Source organism: Hyla sarda, chromosome 2, assembly GCF_029499605.1.
Source record: "Hyla sarda isolate aHylSar1 chromosome 2, aHylSar1.hap1, whole genome shotgun sequence".
NCBI lineage: Eukaryota > Metazoa > Chordata > Amphibia > Anura > Hylidae > Hyla > Hyla sarda.
Genome location: NC_079190.1, coordinates 462,578,546 through 462,594,435, shown reverse-complemented (window position 1 = coordinate 462,594,435; position 15,890 = coordinate 462,578,546).

Genomic DNA, 15,890 nt, shown 5'->3' with positions numbered 1-15,890 from the left:
TACAAAGGGTAATGAGAGAAAATGCCCACCCAAAATTTGTAACCCGATTTCTTCTGAGTATGGAAATACCCAATGTGTGGATGTCAAGTGCTCTGCTGGCACACTACAATGCTCAGAAGAGAAGGACTGTCGTTGGATTTTTGGAGACAGAATTTGTATGGAATGGAAGTCAGGGGCCATTTGTGTTTACAAAGGCCCCATGGTGCCAGAACAGTGGACCCCCCCCACATGTGACCCCATTTTGGAAACTACACTCCTCACAGAATTTAATAAGGGGTGCAGTGAGCATTTACACCCCACTGGCATTTGGCAGATCTTTGGAACAGTGGGCTGTGCAAATGAAAAATTTCATTTTTCATTTTAATGGACCACTGTTCCAAATATCTGTCAGACACCTGTGGGCCGTAAATACTCACTGCACCCCTTATGATATTCCGTGAGGGTTGTAATTTCCAATATGGGGTAACATGTGGGGGGGTCCACTGTTCTGGCACCATGGGGCCTTTGTAAACGCAAATGGCCCCTGACTTCCGTTCCAAACAAATTCTGTCTCCAAAAGCCCAATGGCAGTCCTTCTCTTCTGAGCATTGCAGTGTGCCAGCAGAGCACTTGACGTCCAGACATGGGGTATTTCCATACTCAGAAGAAATGGGGTCCATTGTTCTGGCAATATGGGGGCTTTGTAAACACACGTGGCCTTCAATTCCGGACAAATTTTCTCTCCAAAATCCCAATGGCGCTCCTTTTCTTCTGAGAATTGTAGTGCACCCACAGAGCACTTTACATCCACATATGGGGTATGTTCTTACTCAGAAGAAATTGGGTCACACATTTTAGGGGGCTTTTTTCCTATTTTCCCTTGTGAAAATGAAAAATTGTGGGTAACACCAGCATTTTAGTGAAAAAAAAAAGTTTTCTTCATTTTCCCATCCAACTTTAACGAAAATCCGTCAAACACGTGTGGGGTGTTAAGGCGCAGTATACCCCTTTTTGCGTTCCGTGAGAGGTGTAGTTTTCAAAATGGGGTCACATGTGGCTTTTTTTTTTGTGTTTATGTCAGAACAGCTGTAAAATCAATCACCCCTGTGCAAATCCCCAACTGTACATAGTGCGATCTCACTCCTGAGCCTTGTTCTGCGCCCGCAGAGCATTTTATGCCCACATATGGGGTATTTCTGTACTTTTGTAGTTTACAAATATTTGTGAAAATAAAAAGTTTGAGGTAACACCAGCATATTAATGTAATTTTTTTTTTTACACTAACAGGCTGGTGTAGACCCCAACTTTTCTTTTTCGTAAGGGGTAAAAGGAGATAAAGCCCCCCAAAATTTGTAGTGCAATTTCTACCGAGTACGGAAATACCCCATATGTGGCCCTAAACTGTTTCCTTGAAATACGACAGGGCTCCGAAGTGAGAGAACACCTTGACTAAATTAGGGATTGCCTAGGGGTGGACATAGGGGTATTCTACGCCAGTGATTCCAAACAGGATGCCTCCAGCTGTTGCTAAAGTCCCAGCATGCCTGGACAGTCAGTCGCTGTCCGGATATGCTGGGAGTTGTTGTTTTGCAACAGCTGGAGGCTCCATTTTGAAAACACTGCTGTGCGATACATTTTCATTTTTATTGGGGGGGGGCAGTGTAGGGGGGTATATGTAGTGTTTTACCATTTTATTATGTGTTAGTGTAGTGTAATGTTTTTACATTCACACAGGCGGAGGTTTACAGAGAGTTTCCCTCTAGGAGTTTTTTTTCCGCAGCTCAAACTTGAAGCAGGAAACCCTCTGTAAACCAGCCCATGTGAATGTACCCTGTACATTCACTGGGGGGGGGGGGGGGCAAATGTCCAGCTGTTTCAAAACTACATCTCCCAGCATGCACTGACAGACCGTGCTTGCTGGGAGTTGTAGTTTTGCAACAGCTGGAGGTACACTGGTTGGAAAACCTTCAGTAAGGTCTGTTACCTAACTCAGTATTTCCCAACCAGTGTGCCTCCAGCTGTTGCAAAACTACAACTCCCAGCATGTACTGATCGCCGAAGGGCATGCTGGGAGATGTAGTTATGCAAAAGCTGGAGGTACGCAACTACAACTCCTAGCATGCCGAGACAGCTGTTTGCTGTTTGGCATGCTGGGATTTGCAGTTTTGCAACATCTGGAGGGCGACAGTATAGAGACCACTGCACAGTGATCTCCAAACTGGGACCTTCCATAGGTTGCAAAACTACAAATCCCTGCAAGCCCAGACAGTAAACTGCTGTGTGGGCATGCTGGGAGTTGTAGTTTTGCAAGATCTAGCGGGCCACAGTTTAGAGACCATTGCACAATGATCTTCAAACTGTAGCCCTCCAGCTGTTACAAAGCTACAAATCCCAGCATGCCCACACAGCAAACAGCTGTCTGGGCAAGCTGGGATTTGTAGTTTTGCAACATCTGGAGGGCTACAGTTTAGAGACCACTATATAGTGGTCTCAAACTGTAGCCCTCCAGATGATGCTAGGCAACTCACCGGCTTCCGTAGGATCCAGGGAGCCAGCCGCACTACATCACCGCCCGCCGATCTCCTCCGCAGATCATTGCCAACTGCCGTCGCTGATGGGTAAGTGGACCTTCGGCGCCCGTCCTCCTCGGTTTCCCTGTTCTTCCCCACCTATTGTGGGTGGGCAGAATGGGGAAACCGAAAGTTAACCCCCCCGCCCCCGATCTGCTATTTGTCATCGCTTCTAGATGACCAATAGAAGGCATAGGACGGGTGGATCCCCTGCCCCCTCACTCCTTACCCTTCATGGGGATCGTGGGTGTCTTGGACAACCCCAATACCCCTTATTTTCCGGAATCGGCGCAAATGGCCGGTGTGAATTCACCGGCGATTTGCGGTGATTGTCGACATGGTGGGGGGGGGGTCTCAGGATCCCCCTGGGCATTGGCACGGGATGCCTGCCGGGCGAGCGACAGTGATCGTAAATGTGGAGGGCGTACAGGTACGCCCTCAGTCCTTAAGTGACGGGACGCGAGGGCGTATCTATATGCCCCCCGTCTCCAACGGGTTAAAGCTCAGAAAACAATTTTAAGGACAAGAAAGGGGTTAGGAGTAGTTAGGGAATATAATCTGTGTTAGTTTAGAAAATACAGTTTGATGACATGAACTCTTTAAGAGTGATAAAAGCTGCAAAACTACCTGAGCTTACGTTATTTAGGAAAAAAATAGGCATCTATATATGCTCTTATATCAATAACATTCAAAGAGATAGAAAATAAGGTAATACTATCTAGGCCTAAATTATTTACATGGAGAAAAAGGGAACCATTACTATAAATGCCTCTAGGAAGGTAAAAAAAAAAAAAAGATGCAGTACTATCTGTGCCTGTATTATTTATATAGAGGTCAAGCTATCTATGCCTGAGTCATTCAAAGGGAATGAAAAGGTAGCAGTAATAATGGAGCAGACCCGATTTACAGAGGGATAAAACAAGATAGCACCATCTGTAGGATGTAAAATCTACCATATGTCCAAAATCTACCATATGTAAAAGTTAAAGAATAAAAATGTATTATAGTATATTAAAAAAAAATAGCAGAGAACATCCTAAGGGCTTATTCACACTGCAGATACTCAGCCGGTAGAGTTCTGCTTGCAGCAGGTGCTGTAGGGACCATCAGCAGTAGGACGAGGAGAATTCACTATCTCATAGAAAGCAATGCAGTCCACTGCGGTAACTCTGTAGTATACACAGAGCAGCAGAATCACTTTGAAAACATTGGGATGCAGCGGAACCTTGCCAGCGAAATGAATGCACTGTAAACAAGCCCTAAGAAAACAGCACCCCTATCCATAGGTTGTGTCTGGTATTACAGCTCGGCTCTAATAAAGTGAATGAGACTGAGCTGCAGTACTACACACCACCTGTAGACAAGGGTCGTGCTGTTTTTGAAAAAATAATCCTGGACAACCTCTGTCCAACAGAAATTTCGCTGCAGCAGAGTCCTGTTGGATTCTGCTGCTCTTTGCACATGGCAGAATTTCAGTGCCAGATGTTTCCGGCACAGAAGTTCCATGTAACGTGTCCACACAAAGAATGAACACATTCATTCTTTGTGCAGAGTCCACCTGGAATGCATAGCTGTCTATGAGGAGGTGCATTCCTGTGCTGTCGTGGCATAATATGCCGGCGCCCCACAACGTCCATAATGTCCGCCCGGAGATTCTAAGGTGGGCATTCCGTCGTGTGAACTGTTTTAATAGTCGTAGTAGAGATAGCACACCCTGTTCTAGTCAAGTGTTTTCTGGGTGCCAGACTAACCTTCAATTCCACCCAGATAACATGATTTATCATAGAAGATACCAATTGGCAGACCAAGGAAGTAGTAAGTTGCAATAGTGAAGTTTTTATGGATCAATATAAATCTGTGTTCTTTTCGAGGTTTCCAAAATTTAATTAATGTACTTAGATATCTATAGTTTTAGATTTTTATTTCAGATTTATTTCAGATTTATAAAACTGGATTTAGAAATCAAGATAGAAAATATATTATGTGAGATACAAATCATACCATAACGCAACAATTCATATTATGCATAACAAAAAACCTGAAACAAATAGTAAAGAAAGTGTCATTGAGACAGAATACATAATCCAAATTTAAAATTCTTCACTGTTTCTCAGGGCATAGAGCCAACCTCCCACCCCTGGCCGATCTGTTCACTTTCTCAGTAGATGATAATAGTGGTTTATTGATGCCTTCATGGTGTTTATACAAAACTCTTTTGAAGCACCCAACAGATTTTTGGATTCTGAATGAGAAATATAAGCTATATGTTCAGCAGTACATCTTTTTAGCTTTCTTGGAAGACTTACTACTTACTGGTATTTACATCCTAAGCACATAATTATATAAACAATAAGAGTAGCATTACAATGTATCTATGGTTTATCCCTGTAGGTGCATTTGCTTTGTACAGATGTGAGCATCTTAATCTTTTGCATGAACTTACTGCATCTTGGAATACCACATGGCTTCTGTATTTTTTAGACCTTTTTATTATTCCTAAAAGCAAACAAACATCCCTATATAGTTCAAGTTTTAGCTTTTTGTCCAGCAGTTTTCAACAATTTATTATCATATGCCCAGGATGACATCCCTTCATCAATTCATTGGCATTGTTTGTGTAATCCAAAAGCTTGTTACAGCAGCTTCAATTTCTTATACAGTGACCCCTCAACCTACGATGACCCCGGCATACGATCATTTCAACATACGATGGCCTCTCAGAGGCCATTGCATGTTGAAGGCAGCATCAACATACGATGCTTTTGTATGTCGGGGCCATCGCATAAACGGCTATCTGGCAGCGCAGACTGCCACAGCTGCCACCGGATAGCTGTTTACGGTGCCCCGTGTGCTCCGCTGACGATCACTCACCTGTCCTCCGGGCTACGATGCATTCTCTTCGGGATCCCCTGAATCGTCGGCGCTTTCCATCGTCATCATCACGTCGCTGCGCCCGCCGTCCCGTCATCCAAAAGGAGTGGCGTGCGTAGCAACGTGATGGCGGCAACAGAGAGCGAGGATGCCGGGGAAGCAGAGGCCTCGCCGGAGCGTCGGGGACACCCCAGGGACGCGGCGACAGCGATGGAAGGTGACATCTAGGGCAGCGGTGACGAGCGGTGACGGTCCGGAGCAGCGGGGACATGTGAGTATAACCTCCAAAACCAGTGGTCTCCCACCTGCGTACCTTCAGATGATGCAAAACTACAACTGTAGTTTTGCAACCATCTGGAGGTCCGCAGGTTGTAGACCACTGCCCTATACATTACAATGCACGGATCCCTTAACATACGATGGTTTCAACAAACGATGGTCCATTTGGAACGGATTACCATCGTATGTTGAGGGACCACTGTATATTGTAGTCGTCCACCAGCAATTCCTAATGACATTTTTGGGAAGACAGATTGTGGCCTGCAATAAAGAGTTCAACTGTATCTGGCTTACTATATAAACCACAATTTACACAATTAAAGTTACTAACTCCTGGAAGACATATATCCTCCCAAAAATAAAAGAAAAAAGAAAAAATATATATTATTAATATCGTATGAAGAAGTTAAAATGTAATTATGTGTCACCCGCATGAACCTGTTGGTACAGATTGGTAGTGCGGGTGACACTAATGATAATAATACTTTCCTATCCCCGATCCATCACCCTGTTTGCCCGTTACCCACCATGGACGAACATAGACAATGGGATGTTCCTCAGGGAAGCCAGATGAAAATCCCCTTGTCTATGAGTGTCCATCCCTGTCTTGCACTGTATATGTGTTTATGTTCTTTATTATAAATAAAGAAGACTGAAGTTCAAGCCGATAGTGAGTGCCCTGTCATTAATTTCTTGTGAAGGTTAAATTTAAAATTAACTTTGCCTTAAAACCAGCTCAAATATACTTAGACTTACACTTATAGGTGGCCTAAAAGTTGATAGGGATTTAACTCCGTAATCATCCTTAAGACCAAACTGAGACAGGCCCAGAGAACAAAGACTACACCCAATGGTCAGTAAAGTTTTCTGTTTATTATTAGAAACCTCAGATCAGAAATAGTGAGCAGAAACACTGAAAAAACAATAAATCAAGCAATTTATCGATTAAGACTCCAAGAAATGACTAGTATAAGAATTATGGCCATGTTTGTTTTTCTTAATGTGACTGCACAGTTGCCGGGGCATCCATAACATAACATATATTATACTGTATGTTCTCCACAACAGTGGCCCTGATTACTAAGAGTGGAGTTTAGTTTTTTTTGTGGGTTTTAATTTCCTGCAATTTTTTCCCCACAGTATTTACTAAGGTTTCACTACATTTTGCACTTTTCCCTACATTTTGCTTTTTTGACACATGCTCTGATCTGTCTGGTTTTCCTCAGCTCAGATCCACTACATTTTCTGTGGAAACCTTAGTAAATATGTTGTTTTTTTTGTGAAAATGTCCGGAACACGCCCCTTTTGGTACATATGCCCTTTAATATGTATTTATAATACTGGTGTCCTCCTACAGTATATGGCAGAGGCCATTGGCCATATCAGCAGGGCCGGATTAATGTAGGGGCGGATGGAGCTGCCGCTCCAGGCCCTTACACTAAAATAGGCCCAGTGGCCTGCACAGGCGGCCCGCATAGGCGGCCCGGACCGGTGACCCTCCTCCCGTTCTGCCGCCAACACCTAACGCCGACACCTAACACCCCCCCCCCGCTCCTCACTATCTTACAACACCTGGGCCGTCATCACCTCCGCCAGTCACACGCGCTGCGGCAGCTGTCAGTGAGAGCTGCGGTGACGTCATCCACTTCATGGCGGCGCCCGGAAGTCATGTCCCCGCGGCTCCCACTGACACAAGGACTGAGCAGCAGCCGCCGCAGCGTGTCAGTCTGAGTCACCGGGTCCCGGAGAGAAAGGTGACAGCCCTTGGGGCCATTTATAATGTAAGGCACTGTGAGGGGCACAATTTAACATGTCAGGGGGGCAGCGACCGCATTATAGGTTGCAAGACATGGTTTATTATATATGAGGGGGGCATTATATGTGGGGGCACATGACAGAACCCCCCTGTCATGTGCCCAAATAATGCCCCCCTGTCATGTGCCCCTCATATATAATACCCCATGTCCTGTGCCTCTCACATATAATGCCCCCCTGACATGTGCCCCTCACATATAATGCCCCTGGCTGTCCTGCCCCCTCAGGGGCATTATATGTGAGGGGCACATGTCAGGGGGGCATTATATGTGAGGGGCACATGTCAGGGGGGCATTATATGTGAGGGGCACAGGACATGGGGTATTATATATGAGGGGCACATGACAGGGGGACATTATATGTGGGGGCACATGACAGGACCCCCCCCTGTCATGTGTCCATATAATGCCCCCCTGTCATGTGCCCCTCATATATAATACCTCATGTCCTGTGCCCCTCATATATAATGCCCCTCATATATAATACCCCATGTCATGTGCCCCTCATATATAATGCCCATCATATATGTACCCCATGTCCAGGGGGCATTATATGTGAGGGACACATGTCAGGGGGCATTATATGTGGGGGGCAAATGACAGGGGGGCATTATATGTGGGGGCACATGACAGGGTCCCCCCTGTCATGTGCCAATATAATGCACATATAATGCCCCCCTGACATTTGCAGCTTACTTATAATACCCCTGTCCTGTGCCCCTCACATATAATGCCCCCCTGTCATGTGCCCCCACATATAATGCCCCCCTGTCATTTGCTCCTCACATATAATGCCCCCTGACATGTGCCCCTCATATATAATGCCCCATGTCCTGTGCCCCTCATATATAATGCCCCTCATATATAATACCCCATGTCCAGGGGGCATTATATATGAGGGGCACATGTCAGGGGGCATTATATGTGTGGGGCAAATGACAGGGGGGCATTATATGTGGGGGGCAAATGACAGGGGGGCATTATATGTGGGGGCACATGACAGGGGCCCCCTGTCATGTGCCAATATAATGCACATATAATGCCCCCCTGACATTTGCCGCTTACTTATAATACCCCTGTCCTGTGCCCCTCATATATAATGCCCCATGTCCTGTGCCCCTCACATATAATGCCCCCTGAAATGTGCCCCTCATATATAATGCCCCATGTCCTGTGCCCCTCACATATAATGCCCCCTGACATGTACCCCTTATACATAATGCCCCATGTCCTGTGCCCCTCACATATAATGCCCCCTGTCCTGCCCCCTCAGGGGGCATTATATTTTAGGGGCACAGGACAGGGGGCACTATAAGTCAGGGACATATGTCAGGGGGCATTATATGTGCATTATATGGGCACATGACGGGGGGGGGGGCTGTTCTGTGCCCCCCCACATATAATGCCCCCTGAAATGTGCCCCTCATATATAATGCCCCATGTCCTGTGCCCCTCACATATAATGCCCCCTGACATGTGCCCCTTATGCATAATGCCCCATGTGCTGTCCTGTGCCCCCCAGATATAATGCCCTATGTCCTGTGCCCCTCACATATAATGCCCCCTGAGGAGGCAGGACAGGGGGCATTATATGTGAGGGGAACATGACAGGGTGCATTATATGCGAGGGGCACAGGACAAAGGGCACTATTATTATGTGGGGGGAACAGGACTGGTTATCATTATTATATGTGGGGGCACAGGATGGGGCATTATTACCATATATGAGGGGCACAGAGTGTTTTGCATTTCAGAGGTATGGGCCGGCATTTATCATTGTAGGTGTAAGAGAAGCATTTTTAATGCTGTAATGTGTAGGAGCACCAAATTTATTAAAAGGTAGCAGACCATTTGATAAATTTTGTGCAGGTCACATTTTCTAAAATTTCACTCTTCACATACACCAAAAAGCTAAGTCTGGGCTGGTGTAATTTTAGAGACTTTTCAGTGGTTTTGCGCATTTTTTGTGCCTTTTCACAAAAAGGTGCAGTTCATAAAACCCGTCCATATTATGTGTATTGCCAAAATCAGTGGATTACAACTCAAGCGCAAAAAAGGAACAAATAAACCCTGCTTGCGCCTTTTTTGCACCATTTTTAGACACAAAAAACAGTCTAAAGACAATTATACATGTTGGCCATAGTGTATATTATAAGGAATTTTGGGGTAGTATGGTTTTTATGGGCCACATACTTACGATATTGTATTCAGAGGGTGCATGGCAAGGTTATATTCAGAGAGCACAGTATGTGGGAGTATATTCAAAGGGTTCAGTGTGTTGTAGTAATATATTCAGAGGGTTCTGTGTGTAGTAGTAATATATTCAGAGGTTACGGTGTGTGGCGGTTTTATATTCAGAGGGTACAGTGTGTAGTAGTATTATATTCAGAGGGTACAGTGTGTGCCAGTATTATATTCAAAGGATATGGTGTTTGGCAGTATTATAATAATTATTGTTTTCATATAGAGGATCAGAATCCGCTGACATAGTGAGGAGACGTGTGGGCATCAAGTTCTGCTGAGTGAACATTTAGCTGAAACAAGTCCTGGCGGTATGAACCATCTGAATTAGATAAGAAAAGACTATAGAGAAGACGTCACCTGTAGTAACAGATTTTATTGTGTATTCTCTTCACTATAGAGAAGATGTCACCTGTAGTCACTTATTTCATTGTGTATTCTCCTCATTATAGAGGAGACGTCACCTGTAATCACTGATATCATTGTGTATTCTCCTCACTATAGAGAAGACGTCACCAGTAGTCACCGATCTCATTGTGTATTCTCCTCACTATAGAGAAGACGTCACCTGTAGTCACTGATATCATTGTATATTTTCTTCACTATAGAGAAGACGTCACCTGTAGTCACTGATATCATTGTGTATTCTCCTCACTATAGAGAAGACGTCACCTGTAGTCACTGATATCATTGTGTATTCTCCTCACTATAGAGAAGACGTCACCTGTAATCACTGATATCATTGTATATTCTCCTCACTATAGAGAAGACGTCACCTGTAGTCACTTATTTCATTGTGTATTCTCCCCATTATAGAGGAGACGTCACCTGTAATCACTGATATCATTGTGTATTCTCCTCACTATAGAGAAGACGTCACCAGTAGTCACCGATCTCATTGTGTATTCTCCTCACTATAGAGAAGACGTCACCTGTTTTCACTGATATCATTGTATATTCTCTTCACTGTAGAGAAGACGTCACCTGTAGTCACTGATATCATTGTGTATTCTCCTCACTATAGAGAAGACGTCACCTGTAGTCACTGATATCATTGTGTATTCTCCTCACTATAGAGAAGACGTCACCTGTAGTCACTGATATCATTGTACATTCTCCTCACTATAGAGAAGACGTCACCTGTAGTCACTGATATCATTGTGTATTCTCCTCACTATAGAGAAGACGTCATCTGTAATCACTGATATCATTGTGTATTCTCCTCACTATAGAGAAGACATCACCTGTAGTCACTGATATCATTGTGTATTCTCCTCACTATAGAGAAGACGTCACCTGTAGTCACTGATATCATTGTACATTCTCCTCACTATAGAGAAGACGTCACCTGTAGTCACTGATATCATTGTGTATTCTCCTCACTATAGAGAAGACGTCACATGTAGTCACTGATATCATTGTGTATTCTCCTCACTATAGAGAAGACGTCACCTGTAGTCACTGATATCATTGTGTATTCTCCTCACTATAGAGAAGACATCACCTGTAGTCACTGATATCATTGTACATTCTCCTCACTATAGAGAAGACGTCACATGTAGTCACTGATATCATTGTGTATCCTCCTCACTATAGAGAAGACGTCACCTGTAGTCACTGATATCATTGTGTATTCTCTTCACTATGTCCTATCAGAGCTGGAGTCACTAGTAAGTTCTGCAGTAATGAGGGGTGAAACAACAACTCCTAGCATAGCCTTACCACATACTTAAGGTCATACTGGGAGCTGTAATTTTAAATGGTAAAAACTTTTTTAGCACTTTCCCATTCTGTGGCAGTTGGTATATTTGATTATTATACTGGAAATAATTTTCTGCAACATGCTACAGTTTGGGCATCACAACATGCTACAGCGCGGGCATCACAACATGCTAAAAAAAATCAGGGCCTATATCCCTTAATGTTATGTTTTTGCAAATATTCATCCAGTTGCTGTTTAAACGTCTTTACAGACTCTAATAAGATCATATCTGCAGGCAGAGGATTCCACATCCTTATTGTTCTTAGTGTAAAAAACCCTTTCCTTTGCCTTAGACAAAATCTCCTTTCTTCCAATATAAAAGTTGCTGAGTTGCCCATAGCAACCAATTAGATCACTTCTTTCATTTTTTTTAAAAGCCTCTGGAAAATGAAAGAAGCGATCTGATTGGTTGCTATGGTTAACTCAGCAATTTTTCCTCTGGACACTAACATATATTCAGCTATCCTGGTAATTTAATGTGCATAAAACATGTGACAGATGCGCTTTATTTGTGTTAAGAAAAATTACTTTGTGTTACATTTTCATTTTATATATTAGTATAAAAAGGCCCATCAAAATCTTCAGCACCAGGCCCATGATGCTCTTAATCCGGCCCTGCATATCAGATAGCAGGGCCCAGGTGTGGCTGAAACTTTTGTGCCTCCTATACTTATTCCACTATGGAGATATTTCACATCAGTAATTCTGAAACTGCGAGGTGGGCTTCACGATTGAGGGGCAACAAAATTGTTGGATGGGCTCAGCTGGGAGCCCATTTTTTAAGGGGTGTCATGGGATTAGAAAACCATGACTTCTTCCTTCTGGAACCTGTGTCACCCTTGTTTATGGCTTAGGTTTGGTGTTGCATCTCCATTATCGTTAGCTGGGTGGAGCTATAATACTGTACGACATACAGCCTTTAAACAGGGGTGGTGCTGTTTTTAAAGGCTGCAGACATATTTTTTTATCTTATACAATTCCTTTGATGGAATTGATCATAAACTGCAGTGACTTTTTCTATTGTCGTATAAAACAGTTCTGTTGACATTCTATTTTATATTATTATATCATTGAAATGAACAGTCAAAATAACTTCTCCAAAGATATAAACCAATGGTAAGGTTCAGACATTCCCAGACATTCCCCAGTAGCAAAATATTTAGAATCCCCGCTCTAAAATGTGATCTGTATCTTTAAAATAATAAATGTAATCATCATTTATGGCGTATCTATAGTTTAGTCCATCAATCGCTTCATCCATGCTGAACATACATCCCGGCATCTCATTGCTGTAGAAATATTTCAGCATCTTATTAATTATTTTGCAGGCAGTCACTTTAATAGATCTCCAGTGGTGAATTCAGATCTTTAATTTAATATTCATAGAAGGGCAAGGAGGAGTCCGAGATATCAGCAGGTTATTAATTAAGAAATAATCAGAGGCAAGAAAAACAGAGCTTGTCTGACAAGGTGTATGTATGGATCATGGCGATTGAGAAAACAAGCAATATTAAAAAGCCATGGGTGTTTATAGGATGGTATGTATGGAACTGGTTAGGGTAATTAGCATTCTTTATATAGCAATGCATTACTTTTATGTTAGATAGGATTTCATAAAGAATATTACAAATAACGGGAGGAAAATTATGAAATATATATATATATATATATATATATATATATATATATATGTGGTAGCCCTTGGGGGGTATAGTGTAGATGGGGTGTTGCTGTGTTGGAATATGAGGGGTTAATTTAACCCTTGTCACTCGTGATGCCAGGGTGAGGGTTAATATGCTGAGTTAGTTGCTAGGCCTATCGCCACCCTTCCCAGAAACGATAAGTGCGTGCAGAAATAAATGATTGTCCACGGCAGTGCTGAACTTGAACTTGCAGGAACTTTACTGATGAATTGCGGTACATTCAGTAACGGTAACAGTCTTAATAACAGAGTCTATTATCAGCACGGCAGTGACTGACAGTTGCTTAGGACCTATAAGTTATCCTGAGATTAGTAGAATTAGGTTTTGCAGAGATCCGCTGGATTTAGGGGTCTGTTTAGTTCCAGTGATCTTGCGGAGTAATAGGGAATTGAAGTAACTCACAGTTTTGGAACGATGGCCGTCGCAGCAAGGCTTTGGCCTAGTGGTTGCCAATGACAGCTGCACAGATCCGTCCTTATCAGCAGCCCACCAGGAAAGAGCGAGATTAATGGCCGCCGCTCCCTTATATGGGCAGCTGTCACTCACCGTTACAAAGCATGGTGGGTGATCACCTGACTACCTCCAAAGGTCCTTGAGTAAAAACCATAGAGTTCTGGAACGCGTCACGTGACTTGCAGGTCCTGCGACACTAACAACAAGGTAAGTACACTTTATATACATATAGACAATTAGAATTTGAATAATTTTAATTATTAAAGGGGTGATTAGGGGCTAACTATAGATGAGGATCCCACTGGTAACTAGGGACTCTGACTTTGGGTACCTCACCACAAGGTAACGGACGCAATCCGGTATCGGGACACCACATATATATACACACACACACACACACACACACACATATATATATATATATATATATATATATATATATATGTATATATATACAGTACAGACCAAAAGTTTGGACACACCTTCCCATTCAGAGTTTTCTTTATTTTCATGACTTTGAAAATTGTAGATTCACACTGAAGGCATCAAAACTATGAATTAACACATGTGGAATTATATAGATTACAAAAAATGTGAATATATGGCATATTCTAGGTTCTAGCCACCTTTTGCTTTGATTACTGCTTTGCACACTCTTGGCATTCTCTTGATGAGCTTCAAGAGGAAGTCACCTGAAATGGTCTTCCAACAGTCTTGAAGGAGTTCCCAGAGATGCTTAGCACTTGTTGGCCCTTTTTGCCTTCACTCAGCGGTCCAGCTCACCCCAAACCTTGGGTTCAGGTCCAGTGACTGTGGAGGCCAGGTCATCTGGCGCAGCACTCCATCACTCTCCTTCTTGTTCAAATAGCCCTTACACAGCCTGGAGGTGTGTTTTTGGTCATTGTCCTGTTGAAAAATAAATGATGGTCCAACTAAACGCAAACCGGATGGAATAGCATGCCGCTGCAAGATGCTGTGGTAGACATGCTGGTTCAGTATGCCTTCAATTTTGAATAAATCCCCAACAGTGTCACCAGCAAAGCACCCCCACACTATCACACCTCCTCCACACCAGCACACCTGTGAAGGGAAAACCATTTCAGGTGACTACCCCTTGAAGCTCAACAAGAGAATGCAAAATTGGTGGCGCAAAAAATGATCCATCATATGGATTTTTAGGTGCAAAATTGAAAGAGTTATGATTTTTTAAAGGCAAGGAGGAAAAAACGAAAATACAAAAATGGAAAAACCCTCGGTCTTAAGGGGTTAAACATTGCTTCTGTATTATTATTCAACAGATTCATAAAAATAAAAAAAATAAACTGTCCCATGCAGAAATGATGGTCCCTGGACTAAATGTCTTGTTGCATAACCTTTTTAAGCAGTCACTGCAATCCAGCAATTTCTGTGACAATGAGACTTCTGAACTTATCTCCAGGTATCTGGGTCCACTCCTCATAAGATCCTGCTCCAGCTGTCTCAAGTGTGAAGGTGTCTTCTCCAGACTGCAGGTATCTTGGCCCACTCCTCAAAAGATCCTGCTCCAGCTGTCCCAGGTGTGAAGGTGTCTTCTCCAGACCGCAGGTATCTTGGCCCACTAATCATAAGATCCTGCTCCAGCTGTCTCAGGTGTGGAGGTGTCTTCTCCAGACTGCTGGTATCTTGGCCCACTCCTCATAAGATCCTGCTCCAGCTGTCTCAGGTGTGAAGGTGTCTTCTCCAGACCGCAGGTATCTTGGTCCACTCCTCATAACATACTGATCCAGCTGTCTCAGGGGTGAAGGTGTCTTCTCCAGACTGCAGGGCTTAGCTCCTTCCACAGATGTTTAATTGGATTCAGATCAGGGCTAATAGAAGACACTTCACAATAGTCGAATATTTTGCTCTTATCCATCCTTGGGTGTTCTTATCTGTGAGTTTTTGGTCATTTTCCTGTTGGAGGACCCATGACCTGCAACTTATACCAAGCTTCCTGACACTGGGCATTTCTCTCCAGAATGCCTTGATAGTACTGAGATTTAATTGTGCCCTGTACAGATTTAAGTCACCCTGTACTACTTACTAGATACAGCAAAGCAGCTCCAGCACATGACAGAGACCCCTCCATGCTTCACAGTAGGTACAGTGTTCTTTTCTTTGTAGGCTTCATTTTTGTGTCTGTGAACATGTCCACCTGGTGGCAGCATACACACGAGAGAGGTGCCCCTATTACAGTGTA